This window comes from Micropterus salmoides, unplaced genomic scaffold (assembly GCF_014851395.1).
Source record: "Micropterus salmoides isolate LMB-PRFRI ecotype aquatic unplaced genomic scaffold, ASM1485139v1 Ms_hic_scaffold_7, whole genome shotgun sequence".
NCBI classification, from domain to species: domain Eukaryota; kingdom Metazoa; phylum Chordata; class Actinopteri; order Centrarchiformes; family Centrarchidae; genus Micropterus; species Micropterus salmoides.
In genome coordinates, this window is record NW_024044459.1 from 19,783,205 (window position 1) to 19,803,600 (window position 20,396).

The following is a 20,396-nucleotide window of genomic DNA, read 5'->3' on the forward strand; positions in this document are numbered from 1 at the left end:
GTCCCTTTTGAGACTCGCAAACACTAAAAATATTATTGAAAAGTTTCACACAGAATAATGTAATGTTCACTGGATCTCCTTGGTGCAGTTCATATGTTCATACTGTAGTTAGAAGTCAAACTTTACAAAAATTTTGCTGGAACAAAAGCTGAACCAATTCGGCATGCAAAATATTTGGCATTGGGTTGTACAGACTTTTTGAGTCTTTTATCAGCTACAGTATAATGCACAGCCTGAGTACTTCAGTACTGAAATATCAAAAGTGCAATGCTGACTAACCCTGCCTGCATGAATTATTTGATTCTTTATGTAGCAGTGTTTGTCTGTTTAGTTGTTGCAATGGTGTTTTGTGTGTTTGTTTGTGTACCCTGGGACTTGCACACATGACAGCTGCCAGCTCTGTAGCCAGCTACTGCTTTTGGGTAGCGCAGGAAATTGTCAATATAACGCTTTCTGATTTTTTTTTTCTTTTTCTGTCGTAATTTATTTCCAATCATCTTTACTAATCAAAATGCCCACAATCCACATTGTGCTCAAAACAAAGCTCTAACTGGGATGAAACACGTTTGCTTAAGTAAGTCCCATGTACTTTCAATAACTAGGGTTTGTGCCTGTTTTCTTTTGCTTTTATACTATGTGAAGCTATTGTATGTATGAATTGCCTTTTCAAAATTGCCTATTCAAAATTGCACAAAGGGACAAATTAGATGACAAACAGGTCCTCTACTTGTTTGTCCCATGGAGTTTTCCTTAAGTCGGCAATTTAAGATGTGCTTATTTTACTTTTGAACGTAGGACAGGCAGTAAGTAGCCTGTGCTTTTGATAGTTAGCCATTATTCCTGATTTCTGTGTCAGATATTGTTGTGTGAGTTGTTTGTTTATTAACTTGCTGTTTTCTGAATGATTAGCCTATTGAAAATTGCACAAAGGGACCACTGAGACGAGACAAATAAGGCCTTCTGCTTGTTAGTCCCATGTGTTTTTGAAAAGGGATCTGTTTTTGTGTGGGCCTGTAAAGCCCATTGAGACATCGCATGTGATACTAGGTTTTAAAGATGAACTTGACTTAACTTTAGTGCTGTATTATACCCTTTCCATACAGGGGCCGATGTATGAAATGTGCCGTAGACCCACGTATTGGTTTGCTTGAACATGTGTGCATTCATATTCACAGAGACGTGTTGCAGTTTTTTTGCTTGCCCACTTGATGCACACTCTCTGTCTCTCTCTTGCTGTCTTTTTTTTTGCTTGTTTCAGTTGGGTAGTTGAGTAATTATTAAAATGTCTGCAAACTGAAATAAAAATCTAGAAGGATGCTCTCAACAGGCTTGGCCGGAGAAGGACTTGAGTGGAAGCTCAAATTGTTTTTGGTGTATGCAGCCAGTGAGAAATTGTCAAAGAAGTGAATCGGGTGACATCTTGGAACGCAGTATCTAGCCTTTCTACTGCTGACCTTTTCAGATTTACCAGCCACATCATTATATTTGTCCAAATGGGGTATTGGACAGTTAGCAATTCACAGCGCCAGCTATATGCTGCTTCTCTGACATAGCTGAGTGCTATGAACTTTGTAGGACTCTAGAATACCCCTCGTCTTATATCCTATAATGGTTTTACTAAGAGGTGACAACAGATATGGAAAAAAGGTTGAATGCCAGGCATTAATTGGCAGAGCTTTCCCCAACGAGAAGCTGTGATTATGTCTACACAGAGTGTAGACTTAAAAATGATTCCTCTCCAACATGAGTTGCAGTTTGTAGCTGACTTCTGTGAGTCACAGTTACAATAATCACCTTGACCTCTCCGAACCTTAACCCAAACTCAGTGTGTATGAAACGTTTCGTGGGCGTGCGTGTTTTTTGGTGTTTGATTAATGACTCCAAGATCACAATAGTACATTAAACCAGGAATGCACACAACCACCCCCTCTATATATCCCTCTTTCTCTAATCATTTTGACCAAGATGAATTGGTGATATCTGATATTCTTCCTTCACTAATGACCCCTCTGGCCCTTGATGACGGGATCTCTATGTATGTGTGTGTGGGTGGGTGTGTATGTGTGTGTACTCTTGTATGTCCTTCCAGGATAGAGATGCCTGTTGAAGGAGCTCTGTGCTCTAACAAAATGATTGGTGGATTTCCTGCTTCGGTCTCCGATAAATTTAATAACAGAAATGAGATTTTACATCAGCCAAGCTGGCCCCCATTTTTTCCGCCCATCTCCTGTGCTAATTATTTTTATTAATGGCTTCTCTGAGTGCATTTGAGATGTCCACAAGCCTCTTACGTTTGAGTGTTCTGTTTTTTCCTCCCAGCTTTTGCTTCCTGTGTGATTTTATAGGAGCTTTGAGGACAGACAGAGAGAGACATAAAGACAGGTTTAGATGACAGAAAGAGAGAGCGAGGCAACATGTAATTTTACTCCCAGTGCAGATGGTTTTGGAGATTATTTTGTGAGGAAGAGGAAACAAATGGAATAAGCGAGGATAGAGCTTTTTTGCTGTAATGATCTTACTGAAAGCCCTATTAGTGCACTAGACTTCCTAGACTTCTCCCTCATTCATCAAATAATGTGAAAAGTAATTAGCTAAAATAATATTTTGGTTGTAGTCAAGCCAGTTTAGAGACTTGTTACACCTGTTTGTTTTAATTCACTTATTTCGTGAGACTTATGCATTTCAGTAGCTGGTTCTTCACACCTGTAGCTAATCAATGATGATGAATAATGGTCACAGTACTGAAAGATTTTATTTAACCTCTAAAAGCTTTCCATCCAGATTCCCCCTATCTTTCATTCGGCACCCTGTGTTCTTTGTGCTACTTAATCTTTTTGTTCACAGTTGTGTTTTCTAACTTTTCAGGCTTTTTTGTTTTGTCTCCTAGACATTTCCAAACACAATGGACATCCACCACACACACAAGTTCACATGCACACACATGTATCAGCGCTGTAATGAGTGTCTATAAACCAAGGTCAAGTGAAGATGTGTACAGTGTTTTTCTGCTGCGAAAAGAGAGGAAAAATAAAAGAGGTGAACAAACAGTAATTCTGAAGATTCGGAGACTTGAAGTTTAACAGACCTTAAACTACATTGATTTGTTTTAAGGCATGGCTCACTGAATTAAATATATACTATATACTCTATCTCTCTATATATGTATTGTTAATTGACATTTTAATTAATTCCTTATACAGTTATTAATATTTCTAACTATTGACTCTACAGAATTGTTTGTGTCAAGAGTATGCAGAAACAGTGAATGAAGTATACCATCATCTAATCAGAAATCAGGAGTACTCTGTAATTCTTAGACTCGAAAAACAGGGAATCCATATGAAATACATTTAGTATTAACCTGGGACCCAATGTTATTTAAATAATACAACTCATATTTTCATATGAGGACCCTCCAGCTGCAGGCCTTTGAACAATTTCCAGTTCTGACCGTTTGTGTGAGAACCCCTAATCTGCCCACTTATCACAGCAACTTTTAGGCTTCCAGGGCTGCAAAGAGACTTTCCAACACATTCAGCAATTATTTATTTAAATGTCTTGCGACAGTAGTTAAAGTGGCGATTTGGAGATGCTGGGGTCTAGAAACAAATTCAGTGTCAAAATTCAAACATGCAAAGTAAAGAAAAATGGGCATCTCTGAATCTCATGAGACAGGTCAGTAGAAATAGTTTGAGATAATGGTATAGAAGTTTTGATAATGGAAATAACCTTTAAAAACAATTTTTTTTGCCTTCTCTTGCAGTACCTGAGAAGATCCAATGCATCGAGTGACTAGCCATAAAGTTACTTGAAAGTCACAGGAGACTACTCTGTAGGACCACCTAAGTTCCTTATTCCCATAGGCATATAGACAGCTTGCCCATCTCCCCAGTAGAAATAAAAGTGCCACTATAACATTGGTGTGAAAGCTGACCCTGATGAGAAACCCTACTCAGCCTCGCTCCCAGTGCTAATCAGATCTCTACACCATCACTGTCCTCCTCACTGACCGACACATACACATGCTGTATCTTCTGTAACGCACCTGGATAGACAGTGGCACCCCCTTGTCTCCTCTCACTCTTGCACTCATTGTCCCGTGCGTCTTTTGTTCTTACGTGTGTTTTGCATTCATTGCATCCATTTGCATGTCTTCGCTGCGAGTCTATACATCTACCTGTGCTTATCTTGTCCCTTGTAGCCCACCTGCTTTATCCGGAGACAAAAAGAGAGACCTTGGTACCTCCGTTCTTTACATATGGTAATTTTCCTCTTTCACCCGCACACCTCCCCACGATCCCTTACCTTGTCAGTCATGGCCTCCTCTGTACATCTGTGCGAATACAAGATCGAGTGAGACACCTGTGGGAGACTGTGTACGAGTGAGAGGGACAAAAAGAAGCACCTTTGGTTTGCTTTTAGAGGACTTCAAGCAGAGCTGCTATAGAGTTGCGAAGTAGGAGGGATTATTTCAGGCTTCTAGACTGTTGGAAGTCAAAGTCCTTTTCATTTCTTGCATTGACTGTGTTAGGTGACTGGCATTTTGAGCACTTCCAAGCCTTAGATGGGCTGAATCATCAGGACAGAATATCAACACTTCCAAATGACAAAGAACAAATTCTGTTGGTGTGTGTGTATGTGCATGGAATTGAAGCTAAATGCGATAATACATTCAGTAGTTTAAATGAGTTTACTTTCAGGGTATGTGTCACTTTTGGATAAGCCCTGCATCTATTGTGCAGTTTATAGTTGTGTCAATATTAACAAGTCAAATTGGAGTATGGCCCTTGTCTTTCATTTTTATTAATTCATTAAGAATCCTGCACCCAGTGTTCAAGGTCTGATTGTGAGTTGAGTGCATTGTGTCTTATTTTTTATGCAACACATTCTCATACCTAGACAATAAAGCGTTTGGTTTGTGTGTCAGACTGGCGTCATCTCCATAGCAATGGCAGTTGAGGTTCATGGATACCAAACAAACTGAAAAAATAGAAACAACATAATCCTGTAGTATAGTTCAGTCATTCAAGTGAGTCTTGTGGTTATGTGTCACGGAACATTAAGGACATGCTTAACGGCAACACAGGAAAAATACTTCCTGAACTTCCTCCTACTTTGCAATTTATATTGCATCTAATAAGAAATCTTGACAATGACAGCCCATCTTCCAGACTGTTGTGATTGTGTTTTGTTGTATAAGAGCTACTCAGATTGTGCATTACATTGTGTCCATCTGTATTTACCCATGTGTCAGCTTGTGAGATTATTGTTGTCATTCAATTTTTAGTGTCTTATTCTTTTATTTGATCATCCCCTTCATAGCTCTCACATAGTTAACATTCATCTATCTCGTTTTTTTTCTGCTATGAACCCTGTTCCAAAACCAAACCCCTTCCTCCTCTCTTTTCCCCTCACATCCCTCTTTCCATTCATCTTTCAGTTCTCGCTTTCATCTGAGGCGCTTTACTCTAAATGTACTGAACGTTGATAGATGGGGCCTCCCTGCTCCTCCCCCATGACCAGAACCTCAAGAATGAAGTATGGCTGTATGTGTGCGTCATTACTGATCTGTGTGTGGGTGACTCTGTGCTTGTTTACAAGTCTTTGTGTCTACTTTTAACATGTTTCCCTTACTGATTGGGGAAATTTTGATACACACTCACTCCCCAGAGCATCATAGTGCTTTTTACAAGGTGAGGTTACTTAAAATCAGCAGAAACAGCACAGTAACTATCTTACCGACAAATTATATGTGATTGTAATGCTTCAATTGTACAGTATGATGAGGCCATTAAGGTATACTCAAAGCTCAAGAGACACTGTGCTAGCTTTTAACCTTAAGCCAGTATTCACCTTTTATTTTTCTGCACTTTTTGTGGGATTGATGTACATGTCAAACCTTTCAGCACGATAGCCATTGCTTGCAAGCTATGGTTGCATGCCTTGGTGCCCTTTTTAAAATGTCACACAGTATTGGAAAGCAGGGCAATAGTGAGGAGGACTTAAAAGAGATGATCAGTTGTCGTATTCACATGTGGCATGATCAAACCTCATGGTGACAATATAAAAGGCTACAGCTTAGGATACGTTGGCTGTTCTCATACATAAACCTCTATCTCTTTCTGTCTTCATTCGTTTTCACATCTCTGTTTCTCTTTGAGCGTTTGTGTGTTTTCCCTGCATCTTGTTTGTATACTAAGCAGTTATTCACCACCTACAGTCTAAGTGCTGTGAAACATAATGTGATGTAAACTTAGATAGTGTAATAGCTTGTTTGCTCCTCTCTGTCTGGCTTTCAGTAAGTAAATAATATAACTCTTAAAGCAGGCGATTAAAATGCGCAGAGCAGCACAGCAGATTTATGTTGGCTGCAAAGGGGAGCGAGTCGGGAGACAATCTTGTCTGTCTATATCACCACTGTGAGTGTGGTTGTGTGTGTGTATGCAGTTTAGTATGGCTTAATCTGTAAGCGTTAATGACCACTAGTATACAATACTGTTTTTAAACCTAAGAACCTAATTTGTTTAAAACCTTGGTGTTAGTGAAAGACTGGCAGAGACAAGCCTATTAGGTTTGTTTGAATCCTGCTCCGGGACCAGCAAAATCATCATGCTACTGCTCTGGATATTTAGGAACTAAAAGATACATCTATAAATATGTTGAAAGCAATTCACAGAACAATGCAACTATTTTTATTTATAAATTGATTGATTAATGATAATATACATGTACTTTGGAGAAACATAATTGAGTCACATTAGCTTATTTTATTAAGATTTTTCTCAAGAGTACAATGTTGTTACTATTGCTCACTGGTCAGTGAATATGAGGATATTGTCAGGTTTAATCTCTGAGGTCCTTGGTTCTGGAGAGTTAAATAATTTTTATTCACCTGGCGACTTAAATGTTGACAAGTGTAACCATCACAACACAACTTGACAGGAGAACTACCCAGGCGCGAGCTTCCTGACATCAGTTCCATTAAGCGTAAAACAATGGAACCAGAGGAAGCCAAGCCCATATGCCAACTCCCATGACACTGTTTTCATATCACGCCAAGACCCTAAAAACGCCAAGACCCTAAAAACCAATGGAGCAGTAGTACACAGAAATAGTACCTACTGGGAAAATTCAAAAGCTGCATGCTTTCTCCTTGAGGGGTAGGAGAGACAGTGGGACGGAGAGATTAACATATATGTTGCAGAGTCCTATTGGACACAGGGAGGGCAAAGACTCATAAAGTGGGTTATTATCTCTGCAAATCAATGATAGTGCCTGAGCCACGGGGAAAACAACCAGCATTACACCAAGCTCAGAGCTGGACTTCTGTATTACTGCAAGATTACCTGGATGCTGAAGCATTGGGTGTAATATTTGCTCTATGTTATCATGGGCTGCAACTAATAGTTAATTTTATTATCAATTAGTATACTTGTTATTTTCTTGATTAATCAACTAATCATTTAGTCCATGAATTGTTGAGAAAAAGTTTGTGTGTGGGGCGGAAGTCCAACACAGTTTCCTCAGCTGATGTCTTCCCAAAGATGTTTAATTTGCAATTGAACCGAAAAACAGGGAATCTTCACTCTTGCAAAACTGAAACCACATAATGTTTGGCATGTTTGCTTAAAACATGACTGAAATTATTACCAATCAACTGACTAATGGTCGCGAGCCATATCTTGCAACCGGCGCAGAGCGGCAGCAGAAGTGTCCTTGCTAGTTTCCCGCCAACGCAGTTGTAATTTTCCCATCCTGCACCCACATTCTTTAAATAGCAAATGCACTTGCGCCCATCTGTGCACCCATGGCAGTAGATCATTAAAAGTCATAGTCTTGTCAGGTAAATTGAACTAAATATAAGTAATCATGACACATAGATTGCATTAATCTTTTTTTTGTAAATCAGTGTTACAATTAATATTCTCTTTAAACTACTAAAATTGCAAATATGTTGAACCCTAAAAGTAGGTAAAGAATGTTTCTGTCAGAAAAAAAAGTCTGCTTTTGGCTTTAGCCCTGGAAACTGCAGTGTAGCCTTTCCATGGAGAAAAAGAAGGATGACCATTTTCCCACCATTTGCAAAGTTTGGAAAGTTCATTAGATGATATACAGGAAAACTGAGAGGGTGACGGGTAACGAGAGAGCAGAAACAGCTTAGGCCGGACTTGAGTCTCCGTGGGGGGGGGGGGGGCATTTAACTAGATGACTGCTGCTCAGGTGCATAGGTGCAGTACACTTCTATAGGGTTTCAACATAGAGATTCTTCATAGTGTGTAGTTGAGTATATAAAACGAGATTTCCATTTCCTTACATCAGCCTGTGGTGGTATTTGTAGATTGGGGAGCAGCGCAAAGAGGCTGAAATTGAATTAGTTTCCATATATTGTCCTCTCCTCCTCTTTCTCCAGCTAAGCCCTGTGGTCTATCCACTGTTTGCCTTATGGGGGAGAAAAGTGAGGGGGGGCTTAAGCTGTGAAGGCTGGGGCTTACGCTGTCTACCATCTTACTGGTAACACACAAACATGCTAACTCTCTCTCTCACCCACTAACACACACACACACACACACATACACGAACTTGTTTCGGGGATTACAGCCAAACTCCCGTTTGCATTTACACACATTGACGCAAACGCAATCACACAGGCAGTACACACATATTATAGATGCACTTTTGAGCTCATGCTAATATCTTCCTTCACTCATACTATCGCATTTCAGCACACACACACTTTGCCGTAACTTTTTTTGGAAAAAAAAAACTTAAGCCTCTGCTATTTTAGGCTTAAGTCTATGGAGAAGAAGGATTGAAATGGCTTGGATATATGTGTTTATACACAGATTTAAATGTAAATCTGTGTACATAGATGTGTCCCCGTGTACGAAGGTTTGTGTGTGTGTGTGTGTGTGTGTACATAGTGCCAAAGGATGTAATCATGTATCTGTGACTTGCTGAATGCCCATAATGTTTCTGTTCTAGATAGAGGTAGCATTAGTAACAAGAGGCCCCATGTGTGTTTATGAAGCTTTGATCTAAATGGTTCATTTGTCTTCTCTTGTCTCTCATCTCCTACTGTTTCTCGCTCTCTCTCACCACCATCTCAACCCTGTAGTTCCCAATAACAGCATGCTTTAAGTGTGCCCGTGGGACTCAATAACACCAAGCTGTGTAAGTTGTAGAAGATGTCCCTGTTATTGCTGGCTATAAGGTTTTTGTTTATAGAAGTCAGACATTGCATTTTCCCATTTTTCTTATTACTTCCTGTGTGTGTGTGCGTGTGTGTGTGTGTGTGTGTGTGTGTGTGTGTGTGTGTGTGTGTGTGCGTGCGTGCGTGTGCGTGCGTGCGTGTGCGTGCGTGCGTGTCTAGCTATGACAAGTATTTCTCTAGAGGCAGCATCACGTCCACTGTACCATTGCCTACGAGTAGCACTGAAACAGCCAGTGGACAGGTGTAAAATGTTTAGTATTTCTATAATGACTTAGAGGCTTCTCTTTCTCTCTGTGGTTATCTCCTTTTATTTTCTTGGTCATTGCCGCCCTCCTTCCTTCCTCTCCATCTCTTGCGCTGTCCCTCTCTGGTCGTCTTCCTCCTCCTCATCTCTCTCAGGTGTGAATGGAGCTGGCCTGTAGGTTACGTGGGTGTTGATGTGTGTTGGTGACCAGATTTGGGAGTAGTTGAAGTGCCCTGTGGTGGCTTCTATAGTTGGTTCTCTCATTCTCTCTTAAGAGGAGGCTTTCCCACTTGCTGTATATGAGAGCTCTTTATTTTATTTTACATCCTTACGGTCCTGTGTTGCCACAGCTGCTGGTCTACTGCAATTAGTTTATTCTTCTTTTGTCTTCTTAACATTGTTGTTTTGGTTTTAGATATTTTTGTGACTGTTCAGCATTTCTACAGCATTACTTACATTTACAAAATGTGTAAAAACAATGGTACCATCCAAAAGATGTTCCAGTAATTTGAGGGTCTGGGGAAGTATTCAAATAACAATTTTATATACCCCAGGTGAGGGCTTTCTCTAAGATGTCAAGACAAATTTTAAATTCTACATAAACATTGTCAGATTATTCAGCATATGAGACAGCTGCATTATATTACCTGTATGCCACAAACTAGAATTCATAATATACCACTACTGATAATATTTTATCTCCACAACGTAAAAAGTAGATGATAACTTAAAGTAATTGTTAATGTGTATGAGTGTTTAAGAACTTTTCCCTTGCTTCAAACAAAGCAGTTTTACAACAGACCAGCCGACAGAAGAATAGCTAAGGACACTATTCTGCTACTGCTAAACTTTGCTGGAATACAGGTGAGTGAGTATAGATGTAGAATAAAACAAATCAGCTGATACAATGTTGGAATGCCTGCCTAAATGGCTCAGCTGTGCAAATGAATGAACCATGGCCGTGTAGATAATTAAGTATTACTGCTAGAAATGTCCCCAGCATGTGCGACTAATGCCATATTCATGTAAAGGTTACCATGAGTACACTCTTTTTAATTTGTACATGCAGTTCACGTCAATACGCAACCAGTAATCACAGTAGGCCCTTGGTGTTTTTCTGACATATCAGATTCAACTGACTTGGTGCTTAGTAATACAAAAGAGTCTGAAAAGCATACATTAAAACACAATAGTCTAAAGTCAGTCAAAGCCCACAAAGAAACTAAATGTTCAATGTATCTGTTTTAGTAAGATACTGTAGTTTTAGATTTTTAAAAAGACACAAAGCAGAAGCAGCATGTAATAGTACTAGACTGCCAGGGGCTGTTTTTGCTGTAGGGCATGCTCTTCAATTGAGATCTCTTCTTCAATGATGAGGCTTAAAGAATGTTTTATTTTTTAAGCTTGGTTGCCTTTTTCTTTTTCCATTTTCTTAATCTCTTAAGAACTGTGCTTGTAACTACTTGACATTATAACAACTTTGGCAGTGTTTTTTATTTTATTTTATTTTTTTATCGTATCAAGGTTACAGGTATATTACCTAACGATTACTAGACTAATATTAACCACACACTCAAGGATAACACAAAACAGCTGTTTGAATGAACATGAATGAACATTTTATCTGTACTGTATATAACAAAAGTCTTGTTTTCAGTTTGAACAATTAAATTTAAAATTAGCATTGAAATAACACTCAGCTCTAAGTTAATAACAGTGTGTTATCATTTACATTATTACTTTATTAGTGTCTACCTTTCAGATAAACATAAAACTTGAAATTAGGAACTTTATTTTTGGAAGGTCACCCCCTTGCTCATTTTCTTTTTTTCTTTTTCTTTTTACATCTGTATATTTGAGAGATAATGCCACTGCTAATCCTTTGCAAGGTCAGTGCTTGTATTGGATGATTGTCCCCCCACTGTTTATTCATACTTCCTGCTGATGTCATTTCCTCCTGCTGGCTCCGACCTTTGACCTGTCATTTACCTCCTGTCGTTGCCATGGTTTAGTCCACCCTGGTGGCCGCTGTCCAAGAGAACATCCCCGTCTTTATCTCCGTAGGATTCCTCTGCTTACAGGAAGGTTACTGGAGTATCTAAATGCAAAATCTATTTGTGCTTAAAGGTCGCTTTTCATTTGGATTACTAAAATCATCTTTCATATTCTTTTCACACTCCTCACTTTTCATTGGTTCCTGATGTCAGTTTCTTTGACTACTTCACCCTTATTCCTTTTTCCTTCCTCTGTCCATATGATTTATTTTCCTGCTGTTGAACTCCATTGTTCAACAATGCATCATTCAGTTTACAGGGAATGATATAATAATAATAATACATAACAAATCGGCCGTGTTTAAATAGTATAGCTCATGACTCTTAAATGTGTTTTAGCAGCATCTCTGGCCACAGTGTCACACATAGAGCTGTCGATCCCTCTTCATCATTTGATCAGTGGCACTGATAAAGCAGAGGAAAACCCCTGCCATTATACTTAGTGTGAGTTTTTGTGTGTATGTACATAACTATATGATGAAAGGCATGTGTAAATCGCTTCTTATTAAACAAAAAGGCTTTCTCTCTCAACCGTTATTTACTGCAGCATAGCATATGCGCTTCATTCAGCATGTGTCTGTTTTGTATAATGTGTAGGATCTCCATGGGATTGTTCGATTGGCAGTAAGGTTGTTGCCCCCACGTTGAAACCATAACTCTTTTTCAGTAAAAGAAGTAAAATTCATTATTTAGCATACCTTTGTACAGTATTACATGTTACTTGTTTGCTACACATGGTATGGCCAACATAAAGTCTACTGATGAGGCAAGATTATAAAAATGTGTCAAAGGGCCGACTAATTGTATTTACAATGTGAGTTTCCATACTTTTAACCATTTAACAAATAATTTCTAAAAGAAAAGCGCATTTTTTGTATGCTAGGTCATGATGGTGAAGTCATTTTGGTTAATAACTGTAAAAGCATATCAAATCACTAATAGTTAATGACAATTTAAAGCTCATTATAAAGATAAAATAAATTAACAAGAATTGTTGGAGGTTTGGCTCCAAAAGCAGTTTCATCGGTTGAGTATGTCTTTAACTGTTTAGTCTCTCACCAATAGAAAAATGCTTTTCATGAAACAAGGCTGGGTTTTGTTGGAAAGACGACTACCTGTAAATTGCAAGTTCTTAAATCCATTGGCTATTAACTTTGACAGGGCAGGATAAGTTATTCTTTTTTGTGAACAATATCTCAAGGCGCTTTAATTTTTATAATTGTTTTAAATTACCTGCCCAAAAAAAATCAAAGGGACTATTTGAAATGACTTAAGGCTACCAGTTGAGTAGCCCTGGCTTATGAGTTTAGGTTAATGAATGAAAAACAGGTGAAAAGTGATTAATTAAACTCCTGGGGGTGATAGAAAATAGATGACTTACTATGTGAATTAATTTAAAGTTAATTGAAATTTTAAAATACCCTATCAGATTATGAAATATTTGGATATTGCTTCAAGATGTAGCATATGTGCCCTATGATTGCTAGTCTTACTATATTAATATTCTGTATTTGCTCAGATATTGTGATTGGCCGAGGCCATGTTAAACTGAAGTGAAAATTATTGAAAAAGTGAAAAAGACATTACTGATTCACTTCTAAATGACCGGAGCCATTCTTAAAGGTGCCATAGAATACTCATTTTCAGGTTCATACTTGTTTTTAGGGTTTCTACTAGAAAATGTTTACATGATGTAATGTTCAAAAAACACATTATCATCTGCACCCCTTCTCAGCACCCCTTTTCACCCGTGTAGCTAGCTGTCCTATTGCTGATTCTGCCTGCACTGGAAGCTTGGTGTTTACACCTTTAACATTAGTACAGAAGCTTTGGACTGCTGGTTCAGCGACAACTGATTACAGGAGCGACTGTTAGCAACAGCTAGCGGTTAGCAACCTGTAGCATCAGCAACAAGTATCTATCTATCTGTCCATCAGGAAACTTCATAAATCAGAGAGTTGAGGCAGAGCAGCCAGAGTACATAAATGTAAAAGCACTTTCTATGAGACACACTGCACTGCACAGCGTACAGCTTTGAGCTCTATGACCGCTAACTCTGGAAAGTGGGCTGGTCTTTGTAGCTTTAGGGACACAAACATCCCAGCTGTTACGTAACATCTAGCGCTTGTTGGTATTCACTCGGGGGTATTGTGGATGCATGAGATTAACATATGAAGGAGGAAACCATACTGATTGAGGCTCACGGTATGTCAGTAACATGCACTTAACTCTTTTTATTCAACTATGTTACAGTTTTCCATTCTACGGCACTTTTAAAGTCAGTGATGCCAGTCCTGTCAGTCTTAATAATCTTGAGTTATGATGCAAATCGTTAATGAATAGATGTGATACTGCTACTGCTGCATGGCATGACTTCACATTCTTCCCCCAGTTGTCCCCACCATAGTGCTCTTGTTTGATACTCAAGTCTGTCCACGCCTCACCTCCTCTTTACATATTGTAATCTTTCTTTTCCCTCGCCTCCTCCTATCCTCTCTCCTCTGTTATCGGTCTGTCCTGTAAAGCTTCATTTACAGAGGAACCCTAATCAGATATGTACCAGTGGAGGGCAGTTTGTGAGAGCAGTGTGTGGCCTGATAGATAGCAAGGCTTAGCAGACGGGGAGCGCATTGTAAGCCCTCAATTATATGCCTGACACCCAGACATAGGAAAGAGACACTTGGGAGGCCTGTTTGTGCTTTGGTCATGTGAATGAGTGTCATTCTCGAGCATGTTTGGTTGTGTGTACATGGCTTTATGTTTATTCTTAATGGGGTTTTTTTGTATTTAATTAACAGTGGTACTACTATCAAATTTCTTCCATGTACAAGACACATCTGTACCGGTGGATTTCTCTGCCTCTCGAGTGATTAGTTTGGTTGTGTTTGCAGTAGTATGCAGAAGATTATTAAAGCACTTTCTTGTCCTTGTGTGTATTGTGTTGTGTTTGTGGCTGACTGAAGTTAGACACACACAATACATTGGGGATGCACCGTGCATTTCTGGAACCATTGTTGGATGTAGATGTTGTTTGTTGGTGTTGTTTAATCTTGTGAAACCTGGACAAATATAGGCCTACAGTCACTCTCCTAAGAAGACATTACTAATGGAACTACAGTGAGATTAAAAGTGTTCCCTATCAAAAGCATCACTAATCCGCTTAGAATCAAAGACTAAAAGGGCATGTGTGGCACATCTTGAACACATTTTAAAACTTGAATGTCTCATTCCATTGGGTGATTTTAAACATTTAACTTTGGACCCTTATAATAATGTTTGTGAATGTTTCAGATGCTGCTTGTGAGTGACTGATTTTTGTTGTGTGTCCTCTCTGTACTTCTTTCTTCTGCTGTACTTAGGTCTTTCTTTCAAAAGAGATGGAGCGGACCATCCTCATTCTTTTCTTGGGCGGAAACATTTCACTTATCGCCATCACATTGGTGTACCCATGTATCATTTTCTAAAATCCACAAAAACATTCAGGGGAATTCTCTAAAGCTGTTCGTGGCCATTCTTAAAAATGCGAGCTATGACTAATTAAAACACAAATAGACTATGTAGGTTTAGGGTAAGTTTGAAATAAGCACGTTCTTCAATACATTGATATAAAAAATATAACTGTATCTAAAAGTGGAATTCTTATAAGTAGTCCTATGTAGATCCACTCCTTTTCCATTCTACTTTCAAGGCCATTCAAAGCTTATGTTAGGTTCTGTGGGGTTGGGCCCACAGAGACGCCAGAGTGGAATCAGATGAAGGATAAAAAGGTGAGCTTGGGAGAGCAAACAATGAAATGTGTTTGAACATTTCTGCTGCTGGAGTTCACTGTTCAAGGCTGCCTACCTCTGCAGATAGAATATTCATCTGCTGTATTGTCCCGTAGAGGCGTGGAACCTTTAGCGAAAAATCACAGTGTAACTCGACCTTGCTTTTCTGCTTTGTTATCATGCAGCCTCCAGTACAAATAGCAAAGCTTTATTTGATTCTAATAATATTATAGTTGTTTTGTTTTTTATCTTGACCTATCACATCACCATTCCTCAAATTATTTTACTGCCAGTAAATACTAGTATGTAACATCTAGGGTCTTGATAGAGAGTTGATTCCTTTTGTCTGAACTTGATGAAGCGAACTTGCAGTCTTCTGCTGCAGAAGTCTCCAAGCTCCATGGTAATGTTGTCATCCACTGCTAAAAATGGATCATTATCTGCCTGCTTTTGCCCATACGTAACCATTAGTGGCTAAATAAAGTGATTTAGCATGGTCAAAGCCAGTGATACAAGTGTCTCTAATGAGTGCCCGATGGTGTTTTTGTGACACAAGTGTTCCAATATGACCACTGTCAGCTGTTAACACGAGAGAAACCCCGCTACCCCTGAGATTATATTACTGGCCCTTGTTTTCTTGAAAATGTAAGTGGTAAAATACCAGCTAGTTTTATATTACAAACATTAATTAGCAAAAACTTGCAATATAAAATCACTAATGATGTCAACATAAGAAATGCGTTATTATGGTAAATAATGTTGTTGCCCCATCCAGAGACACCAGAAGAGCCTGCCTTGCCGCTCTGCTCTTAACCATAGTAGCGGGTGCGAGCGTGAGTCAAGTGAATCTTTTTACCAGTGCATCTTTTTACCAGTACATGGATTCTTATTTTTCACAGCTCTTGTTAACCACACTGCAGCATTGTGATTATCTGTCTCTGCACACTACTGTTGACACAACTATTTGCCATAGTAAGTGTAATGGTATGGATTCTATAAAAGTGTTGACATGGATTGGAAAAAGTTAATTACATGCAGAAATAAACTAACTGTGTTTTGTTTTTAAAAATGTTCAGAATAACAAAGACAGCAGTTGTAAACTGTTCCTCTTGGTACAAAATTATTAACATCCTTTAACATCTATTATAATGGTGCATGACACTAAAAAGAGAAAGGCGTGTGTGGTGTAATTTTTTTTTTTTTTTTGCTTTGTACTTGCTTTAAAGACTTTAAAGAGAATTTTTTGATAAATTCAGTGAAAATTTTCTCACGGTTTGCTAGCTCTCTGTTTTGTGGGTGCTCTGGAAAAAGAAAATCCGGTTTTCCTACACAGCCCTGGCTCTATAAATGGAAAACAAAGACAGTGTTGCGGAACTTCCCCACAACATTGTTCCGGCCAAAGCAGCAGGTGGCGTTAGTGATCATGCACAGGAACAGTCGGAGAGAGAGTTCTATACACCGGCACATTTGAACGTGCTGGACTCCAGGCACTGTGAAGAAGGAGCGGTGAAGGGAGGTGTGTATTTGTTTGGCAGTTGAGTTGAAATATCAATAATTACATTACAATGATGTAAACTGATAATCAGATGATGGCATGACACTCAAACAACATAGTAACAAGTATGAAAAAACTGTGGAGAAGCACAGGTTGTAAGCCTTTGTACAAATTCTACACACACCAGATTTAATCTAAAGATTATAGCACATTTGACTGATGGTGTGATTCACACATAGACTGTATAAAAAAAAAAACATGGATTCACAGGCAGTAAAACTGAAAATTTGAAAATCATGCCTGACTGCTTTGATACAGAAAGGTCTTCTTTGGTCTTGGTTAAGTTAACCCTTCAAGTTCAACAGCACCCTGTATGACACAAAGACAGCCTTTCAGGCCCTTGGGTTGGCAGGAAACCAGCTATTACAAGGTCAATATTACCTTTATTACCTCTTATTAGTCTACATTATACCCCATGGGATATTTTACATAAACACATACCCACACAGATACACAGGCACACAGAGCTATAAGCTCACTGAAATGGCAGTTGGGATCCTGCCTCATGCCAATAGACATGCCCTAGAGAGCTCAGGTAAACATTGGCTCTGTGTTTTTCTGTTTATTGTTTGGTTACAGGCTATGACATAGTCGATTTTTTTTTCCATCTGCAGTCTCAGCACAGTTTATGGGATGGAAGTTGTAGCTCTAATATAAAAACACTTTCATGTGTTTTCAACTGTAGCATTTCAGAAACATACATGACTATGCCTGCGCGTACAGTCTCTCAGCCACACAGGCACAGACATTAGCAGTGTATTTCTACCACTAATGAGAATCAAACTCCATTTCTTAGCTGTAATTGTGGATGTGTGTTTTCCTCCTTTGTCTCTAAAGATTATGTTGGTGAGACCCAGGGGCATGTCGATTGTTTTGAGTGCCTCTCCACTTTGTATGACTGCGCTGTGCTGCAGGTCCTCGACAAAGCAGCCCCATTGGAATGCAGCAAACGCGTCTCCATTGTGGCATAAGACGCATTTTATCGACACCTATTTCTCCACTCCTCTGAGTACAATCAGTGATGTCTGAGTGGCCTAGGTTTCTGGCTAATACAACAAATGTAGACATACAACTCACAATTATACCGAGTCACTTTCTTTCTTCAACACCATTAAATATAGCCAGAGCAAAGGCATTATGTTGTGTTGGAGTGGAGTGAAGCTGGGCTGTATAGTGTATTGAGAGAATACATCGAATGTTGGTTATGTTTGGAACCCAAAAGGGTTATAATGGAGTTTTCAGTGTATGCCTCAATTGTTCCCTGCTGTTCTGTCAATTATGAAGTAGGCCTATCTAGAAAACATCCATTAATATCTCCCATGTCTGTTTCCAGAGAAACACTCACGCATCAATAAAGTAGAATTAGGGGAAATAAGGGCAGAAATATGAAGTGCTCAGTATAGTATGGCATTTACATTGACAGTCAAACCATGAATTACATCTCTTTCTCACTCTCACTCCTACTCTGCCTTCCCCTCTCCTGTTTTTTACTCCTTCTTCCCAATTATTATTCACAGACCATAGTCCATTGCTAAGTGCAGGTGAAAAAAGCCATTAAGTCACTGACTGGGAGGTGTGTGTGTGTGTGTGTGTGTGTGTGTGTGTGTGTGTGTGTGTGTGTGTGTGGGAGGGAGGGAGGGAGGGAGGGAGGGAGTGACAGGAAGACAGATTGCTGCCCATTCTGAAACATGACATCCTAATCGGTATGCATGTTAATTAAGAGACTTTATTGAAATGTTTCTTGTGACCAGAGAAATTGAAGGCTTAATGAATTGAATGTTCGCCTTATGTGCATGCAAGGAGATTTGTGCATGCGCGTGTGTGTGTGCGCGCACGTGCAGTGAAGTGCCTAGCAATAAGCAAAAACCCTTAAAGACTCACATTCAAATTTGTTGTTCATGTCAGTATTTCCTCATACATTTTTATTTCCACCTCTTGCAGACTTGTTTCCCTTAATATTCTCCTCCAAATGGTTGGGTTGAAAGTGGTTTAGTATCTGAGTGAGCTCCGCATTTGGTTTCATTTGGCTCACTCTGCTATTTTTTATTTATTTTATGTTTCTTTATCCCAGCAGGGATTTGGTGGTGACACTTGTGAACAGGCTTCACTGACATTCGGAAAATATATTATATATTATTATATATCCACCATATGCTCTGAGTCAAGGCAGCATGGCAAGTTCTGTGTGTGTACGCGTGAGCAGGCATGTGAGCGTTTGCACATGTGCTCTGAGATAGAAACACAAACACTTAAATGACTCAGAAGATTCAGTGTCGGGAGTATCCAAAGTCAGATTTTAATGAACACTTCCCTAGAGTTCTCACAGTTTTTCTGCCTTTAGTTACATAAAACTTTTGTACAGATTCATAAAATGTATATGACAGTCTTACGTGGCTCTTCTTTAATAGCAGGGGTTAAGGGTTATGATTTAAGACACTTTCAAACAGCTGTGAGTGTGTGTGTGTGTGTGTTATCAAATTAAATCCACTGTAACACCATGTCACTTCTGTCAGGGACAGGCACTCACTTGTAAAATTATCAATTTACCTGATATCCCAGTTTGAATTTGTTTCATAAACATACAGATAGGAGAGGAAAATGACAGATCTTTGAACTTGTGGATAATAATGTCATTAACTTGTAAGAAGATCATGCTCTGTCATTCTTCTACATGAGGACAATATCACATGCCTTTGTCATCCCTAACATACACGGAGAAGATAGTCAAGAACCACTTACCCATCGTTGTGTTGGAATAACAAATTTTCTCTCTGAATGGTCAAGTCCACAGAATGTGCCTTCATGGCTTCATTGACCTTCAGAAGTCACAAAAGAGCGGATTTTAACACTCGCACCATTGTTTACCCCCAGCCTTTGTTTCCAATGCAAGAACCACAGTGGCTTCTACTGGCTTCCTCGATCAATTCCCAAATATCAAGGAGATTTGTCTTAGGTGAACTGTGATATTAGCAAGCTCCTCAAGGTTTCGGACCCTGAGAGGGACTGGCAGGTGTGTCAAGGATAGTCCCCCACTGAGTTAATCCAAGGCAAGCGAATGCAGTACTGACTACATAAAGGTTTCAGCGGTTCCAGAAGGAGAGAAGAGTTGATTCTATTGGCTCTGTGCTGTCTTTGTGCAGCTTTAAGATGAGTCTGTCAAGTTCTACTATCAATTGCCATGTGCCAGAAATCTGTTCTAATGTGGGGTTCGAGGAGAGATTGGTTTTCAACAACCCTCTGCTGAAACATTTCCTACAGGGAGTGAGGTGCCAGCATCCAGTGATAAGTGAAGTTGCTGGTGGTTCCTTTTCAAATGAGCTGTTAAAGCTGTTGGGCAGTGTCTTTTTTTTATTTATTTTTTTAGCTTTTATCAATTCTTTCATTGTGCCTGCAGCCACTGTCAAATACCTATGAGCACCAGTGCATTTTCTTAAGAGCCTGCTGTCCTTTTTGTGCAACCACCTCATGACACTTTAAAAGAGAAGTTCTACATTTGTCAGCTTCCCTTTTCTTTGTATACATTAACTTTACTGAGTTTTCATTAACTGACCAGTTGCAGTAGAGA

The 20,396-nt window shown here is 39.2% G+C and overlaps 1 protein-coding gene across 1 annotated transcript in view; it reads left to right on the top strand.

The window, feature by feature from the left end:
* The window catches only part of fbxl17 (F-box and leucine-rich repeat protein 17), a 226,726-nt gene that overhangs the window by 158,610 nt on the left and 47,720 nt on the right, over positions 1 to 20,396 (top strand). The window lies entirely within an intron of this gene.